The 12,272-nt window shown below is 39.6% G+C and overlaps 1 pseudogene; it reads left to right on the top strand.

The window, feature by feature from the left end:
• The first annotated feature begins 1,292 nt into the window (after positions 1-1,292).
• On the top strand, positions 1,293-5,606 carry LOC148195854 (uncharacterized; annotated as a pseudogene).
• Positions 5,607-12,272: the final 6,666 nt, after the last annotated feature.

Here is a 12,272-nt window from a genome sequence, read left to right as displayed (position 1 = left end):
CACATTGAGGAAGCACACTGTCATGGCTTGAAAGAAAGCGCACACGCCCCCCTCCCCCACCTTTTGAAATCACTTTATTTTGCTGTTAGAGGTTGAAGCAAATTGACTCATTTTATTTTTATTCTACTGTCCAAGCATTTATTCTTTTTAGTGTTGTTCGGTGATGAGTGCTTGTTTAATTTTGCATTGAATGAAAAGTGCATTTTAATTTAGTTGGAAGCCGTGCACAATGTTATGGTCTGGATGGAATCTTTCATTACACTATTTCTTTTAGAAAGTAAAGCACATACTTCATTATTGGAGTGCTGCATGGTGGTTGCATTTAATTTCTTGGGTTTTGATTTTTGGAAGCAACACACGTTAATAAATGGCCAGCTGGAGATGCACTCATGGGTTTTGGTTTCTTTTCTTTACTCATGAATTTCTTTATAACATATAGATATATATATTGGAAGCATTTTTAATTTTTGGAGACCAGGAGTTGAATGAATTTTTTATTCGGTACACACAGAGAAGGCTCATCAATTGTTTTCTTGGAGAATGGAGTGCACTATCCCGTCCAGTACCTTGAATTGCCTTTTGTGCTTTTTCTTTGATGAATACATACATGTAAGGTGGTTAATGTTGGAAGAAGAGAATTAACTCTTTGGAGAAGAAAAGTGTGTGCACGTGAACGTGGAGCATAGTGTGCACGGTGATGTGACACGTTGAAGGCTAGAAAGTTTTATTTTTTTAGTTAGTCATTGAATGATTCGGTGGTGATTTTTATTTTACAATTTCCAAGCTTTGTTCTAATGTGCATTTAATTTGTTAGCTCAACATTGCCTTTTAATAGCTTCAATTGTGTTTGGGTATTTATCTACTGCAGTGATCAGTTTAATGCTTTGTTCATGCATTTTAATGCCTTCAATTGTATTCAGTTGTGTTTAATTTCAAGTTTTAATTTAGTTCAATTGCATTCACAAACACTTTCAAACCCTCCCCCACTTCGTGTTTGACCTAAGACTCGAACCACATTTGGTCCTTGAGAGACGACCTAGGAGTCACTTCCTAGCACTATACTGCATTCTTTTATGCACAACTTTTGTGAAAGGTGCGACCCTCTCAACAAAATGGCGTCGTTGCCGGGGACCAATGGTTCAGTCTTAGGTTTTTTTTTTTTTGTTGTGTTAGTGTGTGTTGTGTTTTGTATTGTATGTTTGAGTATGTGTGATTTGTTGGCTTAGGTTGTTTTGTGTGTTCGAAATTTTTGTGCTATCGTTTCATGATTTTAGGGTGTTGTGACTTAGTGCATGACTAGGGGAAATCCTGGGCCTATACCACCCTTTGATCCTTAGATTGATAGAACTTTTCATAGGTTAGCTAGGCATTCTAGAAAATTATCCTTAGAGTCTGTTTTTGAGTCTGTTCCATTGGATACTGTGCATCCCACTGCTGAGTACTTTGTGCATACTGCATCTACTGCATCTGTTGCATCTGCACTTGATTCTGATTCTGATTCTGTTGTTTTTCACACTGAGAACAATATGGCACAACCTCCACCTCGTGAGAGGACTTTTAGGGAGATGGCTGCACCTGATTTCGATATTGAAAGCTTGTGCATCCAATATCCTGATGAGGACGTTCCATTTGTTCTCAAGACTGGACTGATCCATTTGTTGCCCAAGTTTCATGGTCTTGCAGGTGAGAGTCCTCATAAGCATTTGAAGGAATTCCACATTGTCTGTTCCAGTATGAAACCACATGATGTTCCTGAAGAGCACATTTTCTTGAAGGCATTCCCTCATTCATTGGAAAATGTTGCTAAGGATTGGTTGTATGGTTTGACGCCTAGATCCGTCACTAGCTGGGATGATCTGAAGAGGCTGTTCTTGGATAAATTTTTGCCAGCATCCCGGACCACAGCTATCAGAAAAGACATAACTAGGATTAGGCAGCTTGATGGAGAGAACTTGTATGAGTATTGGGAGAGATTCAAGACACTTTGTGCTAGCTGCCCCCACCATCGGATACCTAAACAACTCCTTATCCAGTATTTCTATGAGGGTTTGAACAACATGGATCGGGGTATGATTGATGCTGCCAGTGGTGGAGCTCTTGGAGACACGACACCTGCTGAGGTTAGGTAATTGATTGAGAAGATGGCCTCCAACTCCCAGCAGTTTATCACCAGGAATGATGCCATTGTGGTGAGGGGCGTACATGATGTTGTTGCCCAGTCTTTATCAGCTGTTGAAAGCAAGTTGGAAGGCAAGATTGACTCTCTTACGAAGTTGGTGACACAGTTGACTACCAACCAAAGATCTGTAGCTCCATCTGCATCTGTTGCACGACTATGTGCTATTTGTCCTTCTAGTGACCACTATACAGATGCATGTCCTTCTTTGCAGCATCCTGCTGCCTCTGATGCGCCTCAGGCTTATGCTACGAACATCTACACCAACAGGCAGCCACAACAGCAAAATCATGACTTGTCCAGCAACAGGTACAACCCAGGGTGGAGGAATCACCCCAATCTTAGATGGAACAATGCGCCACAGCATCAGCAGCAGGCGCCACCTAACAGATATGTGCCTCCACCTATGCAACAACACCAGAGGCAACAACAACAGCAGTAACAAGAGATTCCTGCCCAACCTTCTACTTCTTCTTCTGAGCTTACCTTGGAGGAGTTGGTGAAGCAGATGACTATTCAAAACATGCAATTTCACCAGGAGACAAAAGCTTCCATCCAGAGCTTGACGAATCAGATGGGGCAGATGGCTACACAGCTGAATCAGGCACAGTCTCAGAATTCTGATAAATTGCCATCCCAAACTGTGCAGAATCCTAAGAATGTTAGTGCCATCACCCTCAGATCTGGGAAGCAAATTTTTGTGCCCACCATGCCATCTCAGGCACCTGAACCTCCTAAACTTAACCCTGCTACTTCCCACATAGAAGAGGACCAGGCTGGTCCAAGCAAGACATTCGAGGCAGGTGGACCTTCTTCTTCTTCCGATGGTTCTTCTTCTTTTACCACCACCAGCACATCTCCTACCTTGCCCGACCAGATTCCTCTTCCATTCCCTCCAAAGGCGATGCCTAGCAAAAAGATGGAAGAGGTGGACAAAGAAATATTGGAGACCTTCAGGAAGGTAGAGGTGAACATACCTCTACTTGATGCCATAAAGCAGATTCCTAGATATGCAAAATTTCTGAAGGACCTGTGCATGCATAAGAGGAAAATGAAAGGAGATGAAAGAATCAGCATGGGCAGGAATGTATCCGCACTTATTGGTAAGTCGGTCCCGCACGTTCCTGAAAAGTGCAAGGACCCAGGTACGTTTTGCATTCCTTGTATGATTGGAAATAGTAAATTTGAAAATGCCATGCTTGATTTGGGTGCTTCCATAAATGTCATGCCTCTTTCAATTTTTAAATCTTTGTCTCTTGGCCCTTTACAACCTACGGGTGTGGTCATTCAGTTGGCAAACAGGAGTGTTACCCACCCAACAGGTTACATAGAGGATGTCTTGGTTAGGGTTGGTGAGCTGATTTTTCCTGCCGACTTTTATGTTTTGGAAATGGAGGAGGAATTCTCTCATGGATCCGCTCCCATAATCTTAGGCAGACCCTTTTTGAAAACTGCCCAAACCAAGATTGATGTGTATGATGGAACTTTATCCATGGAATTTGCTGATATTATGGTTCACTTTAATATTCTTGATGCAATGAAGTTCCCAGTTGAGGACCATTCTGTTTTTAAGATTGATATGTTGGATGACATTATTGATAAATATGCTGTTGATGAGTTTGATTCTTTGCATGAAAAAGAGCATTCTTTTCTATCTTCTCTACATACATGCATAGAATCTGAATGTGAGAATGATGTTGATGAAGTTCTTGATATTGATGATGTTGATAATGTAATTGTCATGGATATGGATTTGGAGCCTGATGAGATAGGTGTTCCGCCTTTACCTGTGAATTCCTTGGAGTCAGAATGCACTAACCACTTTGTAGGAAGTATGAATGAATCTGACTTGCAGGCACCTACTCTTGAGTTGAAACAGCTTCCAGATAACCTCAAATACGAGTACTTGGAGGATGATGAGAAGAAACCGGTGATCATTTCTACCTCCCTTGATTCTGTTCAAGAGGAGAAGTTGCTTGGTGTGCTGAGGAAGCACAAGAAGGCCATTGGTTGGAGTTTGGCTGACATACCTGGTATTAGCCCATCCACATGCATGCATAGAATTCTTTTGGAAGATGGGGCAAAGCCGGTTAGGCAACCACAACGGAGGCAAAACCCCGTGATTATGGATGTTATCAAGAAGGAGGTGACCAAGCTTCTGCAAGCTGGGATCATCTACCCCATATCAGATAGTCAATGGGTGAGCCCGATCCATGTTGTGCCCAAGAAGACTGGCCTCACTGTGATAAAGAATAAGAAAGATGAGTTGATTCCTACCAGAGTGCAGAACAGCTGGAGAGTCTGCATTGATTACAGGAGGCTCAATCAGGCAACCAGGAAAGATCACTTCCCCTTGCCATTCATTGATCAGATGCTCGAGCGCTTGGCAGGTAAATCTCATTATTGCTTTCTGGATGGGTTTTCTGGCTATTTTCAAATCAATATTGCTCCTGAGGACCAAGAGAAAACCACGTTCACCTGCCCCTTTGGCACTTTTGCCTATAGGAGGATGCCATTTGGCTTGTGCAATGCCCCTGGTACCTTCCAGAGGTGCATGCTTAGCATTTTTAGCGATTTTCTTGAAAATTGCATAGAGGTGTTCATGGATGATTTTACTGTATATGGATCCTCATTTGATACATGTTTAGACAGTTTGGAAAAGGTTTTGAAAAGATGCATCGATAACAACCTTGTTCTAAATTTTGAGAAATGCCATTTCATGGTTGAACAAGGTCTAGTGTTAGGGCATATCATTTCAAGGAAGGGAATAGAGGTAGATCCTGCAAAAATATCTATGATTTCGCAATTGCCTTACCCCTCTTGCGTGCGAGAGGTTCGATCTTTTCTTGGGCATGCAGGGTTCTACAGGCGCTTCATCAAGGACTTCAGCAAGAAAGCGCTTCCCTTGTCCAAACAGTTGTAGAAAGACATTGAGTTTGACTTCGATGACAGATGCAAACAGGCTTTTGACCGCCTGACGGAAGCTTTGACCACCACTCCGATCATTCAGGCATCAGATTGGACAGCCCCTTTTGAGCTTATGTGTGATGCATCCAATTATGCATTGGGGGCTGTCTTGACACAAAAGATTGATAAGTTGCCTCGAGTGATCTACTACGCTTCCAGGACTTTGGATGCTGCCCAAGCAAACTACACCACCACTGAGAAAGAGCTCTTAGCCATTGTGTTCACTCTTGATAAATTTAGATCCTATTTGCTTGGTTCTCCTGTCACTGTTTTCACTGACCATGCAGCTCTAAAGTTTCTATTGAAGAAGGCTGAGTCGAAGCCTAGATTGATTAGGTGGATGCTTCTACTCCAAGAGTTTGATCTACAAATCCAAGACAGGAGTAGAGCACAGAATCTGGTTGCTGACCACCTCAACAGGATTGAGAGAGCTGAGGATGAAGCCAATGTTCTGCCTATCTAGGATAACTTTCCTGATGAAAGCTTATGGACGGTTTCACTTTCTTACCCTACCCCTTGGTTTGCAAATATTATCAATTATTTGGTTGCTTCTGTTTTTTCCCCCTTAGCATTGCGTGCTCAAATTGCTAAAATTAAGAGCGATGCTAAGTATTACATTTGGGATGACCCATATCTGTGGAAGTTGTGCAGTGATCAGGTTACAAGAAGATGCATTCCGGACCATGAGATAGACTCGGTCCTACAGTTTTGTCACGCTTCCTCACCTGGTGGTCATTTGGAAATTCAAAGAACGGCTCGCAGGGTGTTAGATTGTGGTTTCTATTGGCCCTCCATCTTTAAGGATGCTGAGAGGATTTGCAGCACTTGCGAGCCATGTCAGAGAGCAGGAGGATCACTTTCATGGAAACAACAGATGCCTCAACAGCCCATGCTGTTCTGTGAGGTATTTGATGTTTGGGGTATAGATTTCATGGGTCCCTTTCCTGTTTCTTTTGGTTTCTCTTATATTCTCCTGGCTGTGGATTATGTTTCAAAATGGGTGGAAGCTAGAGCCACCAGAACTAACGATGCTCGGGTTGTTGTAGATTTTGTTAGATCTCACCTCTTTTGCAGGTTTGGAGTACCCCGAGCAATTGTTAGTGATCAAGGAACCCATTTTTGCAACAGATCAATGCAAGCCTTGCTAAAGAAGTATGGGGTGGTACACAAAGTCTCTACATCTTACCACCCCCAAACAAATGGGCAAGCAGAGATCTCAAACAGGGAGATTAAGAGAATTTTGGAGAAGATTGTCCTGCCCAATAGGAAAGATTGGAGCAATAGGTTGGACGATGTTCTTTGGGCCCACAAGACTGCCTACAAAGCACCGATAGGGATGTCTCCCTACCGGGTTGTCTTTGGAAAGGCATGTCACCTACTGGTTGAGATTGAGCATCGGGCATATTGGGCTGTGAAGACTTGCAACTTCTCCATGGAACAAGCTGGAAAGGAAAGAAAGTTGCAATTAAATGAATTGGATGAGATCCGATTGGAGGCCTATGAGAACTCGAAGTTCTACAAGGAAAGGACAAAGAAGTTCCATGATAGTTCTATTGTTAGAAAGGACTTCGAGGTTGGCCAACAGGTTTTGTTGTATAACTCTAGACTCGGCCTCATGGGTGGTAAGTTGAGATCAAAGTGGACTGGACCTTTTGTTGTGACTAATGTTTATCCTTATGGTGCAGTAGAGATCCAAGGTTCATCTACAACTAAAAGCTTCAAGGTGAACGAGCATAGACTGAAGCCTTTCCTCAGCAATCCTTCTTTGTTTGATGTAGTGGTGGAGGAGACGTCTTTGGTCCACCTAATAAAAGTTGAAAAACTGTTATTTTCATGCTTAAAATTGACACTAAAAGCAACCTTTACACTTAGAAACTAGCTTGAAATCATGCTTTTCTTCATATTTTCATAAATAAGAGAGCTGGACAGGTTTATGCTTGATTTTAGTGTTTTTGTGCAGGTTTTAAGGTGAATTTAGTGAAAGAAGTGAAGAAGGAGAGAGATGAAATCAGAAAAGACATCAAAAAGTGCAAAAGGAGAAGCCGAAGTCACCGCTCAGCGGCAGTTTACCGCTGAGCGGCACTCAAGAAGTCACGGGAGGTCCGCTGAGGGGCAAAATGGCCGCTAAGGGGAAGAAACGACTCACGCACTTACCGCTGAGCGGTACTTTACCGCTGAGCGGCACTTTTATGGGCTTGGACCTAATTTTCTGTAATTTACGAATAATATATAAGCTTTAGGGTTTCCTAGGGTTAGGTATCTTTGGCAGAAACGAAGCAAACACTCTCTCTTTCACCCCTTGGGGGTAGATTGGGAGATGGTGACAGCTCTCCTCTTCTCTTTCTCGGGTTTTTCTATCTCTTTCATTCTTTCATTATTATTCATCTAGTTTCACCATGAATATGGTGAACTAAACCTTGTATGTTTGTTGGGGAATCAATGTAATCTTTTGAAGCTCTCATATATGGAATTTGTGCTTGCATCTTAATCTAAGATTTATGCTTTCTTTCATCATTAGTTAGGATTTTTCCTCTTTGCTTAATGCTTCTTTTGTTTAACTCATTCAATGCATGATTATTGATTTTGTCGATACGGGAACGTACGGAGAAGTCTAGATCCGGGGAATTTCTCCCAATAAGTATATTGGTTGCCTTAAGCTCCTGTGCTAAATAAACTAATTATTAGGAATGCTAGGAATCGTATGAACTCGTAATTAGGGAGAAGCCTTCTTGAAAGGTAATTTAGAGAGTGGCATTAACAATGATGAATTGAATGTTGAATTCCTAAAATATATGAGAGTGGATAAGATGAATTTGATAAACCCCAACAACATATTCATTTCTATAATCCATTGAAAGTGTTTGTATTTTGTTTTAGCCATTGATCAACCTCATGCATACATGTTTATTTTCGTCTTTTGCATAGTAAAATCCAATTATTTTGTTCTTAAGTCTTAGCTAATCAACAAATCACATAACTAAACTAGGCCGTGAGTCCTTTGGGAGAACGATACTTGGTCTTACCGAGTTTATTACTTGAAACGATTCGGTCATACTTGCCGATTGTTCAACAAGTTTGTGACATCATATTTTGGTGATCATAAATTTGTCCATCAAGTTTTTGGCGCCGTTGCCGGGGACTCTGGTTTAATTGGTTAATTTGTGTGATTATTGATTATCTTTGACTTTAATTTTGAATTTCTGTTTTTATTTTCTGTTTTTATTTTTTCGGTTTTTATTTGATTTGGTTTTATTTTATTTGATTTGATTTTATTTGATTTGATTTGATTTTATTTTATTTTATCGTATTTGATTGATTTCATTTTATTTTATTAGATTAGATTTTATTTGATTTGATTAGATTAGATTTTATTTTATTTTATTTTATTTGATTAGATTAGATTTTATTTGATTTGATTTGATTAGATTTTATTTTATTTTATTTTATTTGATTAGATTAGATTTTATTTTATTTGATTTGATTTGATTTTATATTATTTTATCTTATCCCCTGAATCTTTTATCTTCTGAATCTATATCTTCTCCTATATTTTTTTGTGCTAACAAATTTTTTCTAGGGTTTTGTTTTCTTGTGCATGCAGGAAGCAATTAGAACAAGGAGCAAGAAAACAACAGAACCTCTGCTTGAAGGTCTAAACGAGAGTAGACGGAGGAGAAGAATCCGAACATCTAGAGAACTTTTCCCTTCTCCAGAAACTCTCTTACAATCATCACCACAAGGTTCTGTTCATAGCACAGAAAATATGGAGAACAATAATATCAGAAGAACTCTTGCTGACTACACCAATATAGCTGGACCTCAGCACTTTAACAGTATAGCTAGACCTAGAATCAATGCAGCTAACATGGAGGTCAAACCAGCACTGATCCAACTGGTGAAAAGCAACCAATTTAATGGGTTATCTCATGAAAGCCCATATGAGCACCTCACTACCTTCAATGAGATTTGCAACACAGTCAAAATTAATGGGGTGCCAGATGAAGCAATCAAACTTAGTTTGTTTCCTTTTTCATTGGGAGGCAATGTTAAACTTTGGTTGAATTCTTTCCCAGAAGGAAGTTTCACAGAGTGGGAAGCAGTGGTAACAAAGTTTTTAAACAAGTACTTCCCACAATCTAAGAGGATAAAAGGCAAGCAAGAAATTTCTTCATTTAAGCAGGGCATGGAAGAATCACTGGGGCATGCATGGGACAGATATAAAAGCCTGTTACAAAAAACGCCCATGCATGGTTTCAAAGAAGAAGAAGTAGTCCTAACTTTCCTTGGAGGTCTTGATTCACAAACTAAGATGATGCTTCATGCCTCAGCAGGAGGAAACATTAAATGGAAAACTCCAGAGGAAGCAACTGAAATTATTGAAAATATGGCTACTAGTGACAACGAACTCAACATTGAAAGAGGATATCATAGTCAGAGGGAGTTGTTACAATCAAATGATGCTTTGCTTATTCAAAATAGAATTATATCTCAACAGCTTGAAGAGGTAATTATGAAGCTTTCTCAAATAACACAGGAAATACAACAGGTCTCAATGGTTCAAGTGCAACAACAAAAATGGCAAATGCAATCTACTCCAATTGAGAAAACAACAAAACTTGAAGAGACTTTCGAAAGATTCTTGAAGACAAATGCGTCTTATTGTCAGAATGTGGATGCTGCATTTAAAAATATGGAGGTTTATGTTAAGAGAATAGTTGACAAGATTAAACATGATAATCTCAGAAAGGAGTGTAAAACTGTTGTGACCAGAAGTGGTAGAGTGTTAGAAGAGAGAAAACAAGAAAGAAAAGAGAAAGAAAATGAGAGTGAGAGTGAAAAAGAAACATGTGAGTGGAAAGAAAGAGTTGAGAGAGAGAAAAAGAAAAAAGAAGAAGAGAGAGAGGAGAGACAAAAAGAAAAAGAGTATGAAAAGCCACTTCCTTATCCAAAGAGTTATTCAAGGAAGGAGAAAGAAAAGCAGTTGGAAAGATTCATGGAGTTGTTTAAGAAGCTTGAGATCACTATACCATTCTCTGAAGCATTGCAACAGATGCCAGCATATGCAAAGTTTTTGAAGGAACTCCTCACAAAGAAACACAAGTATATTGAAAAGGAAACTATCAATGTACAGGGTAACTGCAGTGCAATCATACAAAAACTACCTCCTAAACTTAAAGATCCAGGAAGCTTTACTATTCCATGCACCATAGGAGATGTGAAAGTTGGAAGAGCATTGATTGATTTGGGAGCTAGCATTAATCTAATGCCGCTATCCATGTGCAGAATAATTCAGGGATTGGAAATTAAACCAACCAGAATGGCTCTTCAATTGGCGGACAGGTCTCTTAAATATTCATCTGGAGTGGTTGAAGATGTTCTAGTAAAGGTTGACAAATTTGTACTCCCAGTGGATTTTATTGTGATGGAGATGGAAGGGAATAGTGATGTTCCTCTTATTCTTGGGAGACCTTTTATGAAGACTGCTAGAGTTTTGATTGATGTAGAGAATGGTAAGCTTAAAATGAGAGTTGATGATGAAGAAGTCACTTTTGACGTATCCAAGGCCATGACATATCCAAATGATGACAAAGCATGTTTTCAATTTGATGAACTTGATTAAGTTTGTATGGTGCAAGAAAGGATGGTGCGAAATATTTCTCCATTGGAAAAAACTCTCATTAATGCATGTGAAGATTTAGATGAAGAAGAAGAGAAATTGATTGATGAATGTCTGATGGACTTGGAAACATTGAAAAAGAGTCTGGAGGAAGATCCAATATTCGAAATAATTGATAAGGAAGAAGCAGTCAAAGCACAGACACCAGAATTAAAAAGATTGCCATCACATCTGAAATATGTTTTTCTAGAAGAAGATGGAACAAAGCCAGTCATCATCAATAACTCTTTATCTTTACAAGAAGAAGAACAGTTGATAGAAATTTTGAAAGCCAACAAAGAAGCAATTGGGTGGTCAATATCAGATCTCAAAGGTATTAGCCCAACTTATTGCATGCACAAGATTTTTATGGAAGAAGACTATAAACCAAGTGCTCAACCACAGAGAAGGTTAAATCCTATTATGAAGGAGGTGGTCAGAAAAGAAGTGTTGAAACTGCTAGAAGTGGGTATCATCTATCCAATCTCTGATAGTGAATGGGTGAGTCCAGTACAGGTGGTTCCAAAGAAAGGTGGGATGACAGTAATTTATAATGATAAGAATGAACTTATTCCTACTCGGACAGTTACTGGCTGGCGTATGTGCATTGATTACAGGAAGCTAAATAAAGCTACTAGGAAAGATCATTTTCCTCTTCCTTTCATGGATCAGATGTTAGAAAGGTTATCAGGGCAGGCTTTCTATTGTTTTCTAGATGGATATTCTGGATACAATCAAATTGTGGTAGATCCAAAAGACCAGGAGAAGACGGCTTTTACTTGTCCTTTTGGTATCTTTGCATATAGAAAGATGCCTTTTGGATTATGTAATGCTCCAGCTACATTTCAGAGGTGTATGCAGGCAATTTTTGCATATCTCTTAGAAAAATGCATTGAAGTATTCATGCATGATTTCTCAGTTTTTGGAAATTCTTTCCAAAGATGTTTGGCTAATTTGAACACTGTCCTCAAAAGATGTGTTCAGAAAAATCTTGTTCTTAATTGGGAGAAATGTCATTTCATGGTAACTGCAGGAATTGTATTGGGGCATAAAATTTCTGCTAAAGGAATTGAGGTAGACAAAGCTAAAGTAGAAGTCATTGAGAAACTACCTCCACCAACAAATGTAAAGGGGATTAGAAGTTTTCTTGGTCATGCTGGGTGTTGAGAGGGTCGCACCTCCCAACAAAAGTTATGCATAAAAGAATGCAGTATAGTACTAGGAAGTGACTCCTAGGTCGTCTCTCAAGGACCAAATTGGGTTCAGTCTCAAATCAAACACGCAGTGGGGGGGGGGGGTAGTGCAGATTTTGTGAATACGGATGAACTAAATTAGATGCAATAAATAATTAAGACAACTCATGACCGAATTGAATTGCAATTGATAAATCCGAAAACACATCTAATGTTATGAAATGCATCTACGAATGCAATTTAAACACCAAGCAGCGAAAATAAAATTCCAATTCAGCTT

The sequence above is a fragment of the Vigna umbellata genome, chromosome 7 (assembly GCF_029865625.1).
Source record: "Vigna umbellata cultivar VRB3 chromosome 7, Vumbellata_1.0, whole genome shotgun sequence".
Classification (NCBI taxonomy): Eukaryota; Viridiplantae; Streptophyta; class Magnoliopsida; order Fabales; family Fabaceae; genus Vigna; species Vigna umbellata.
Note: the sequence above shows the minus strand (reverse complement) of the source record. Positions and strands in the feature narration are given on the sequence as shown.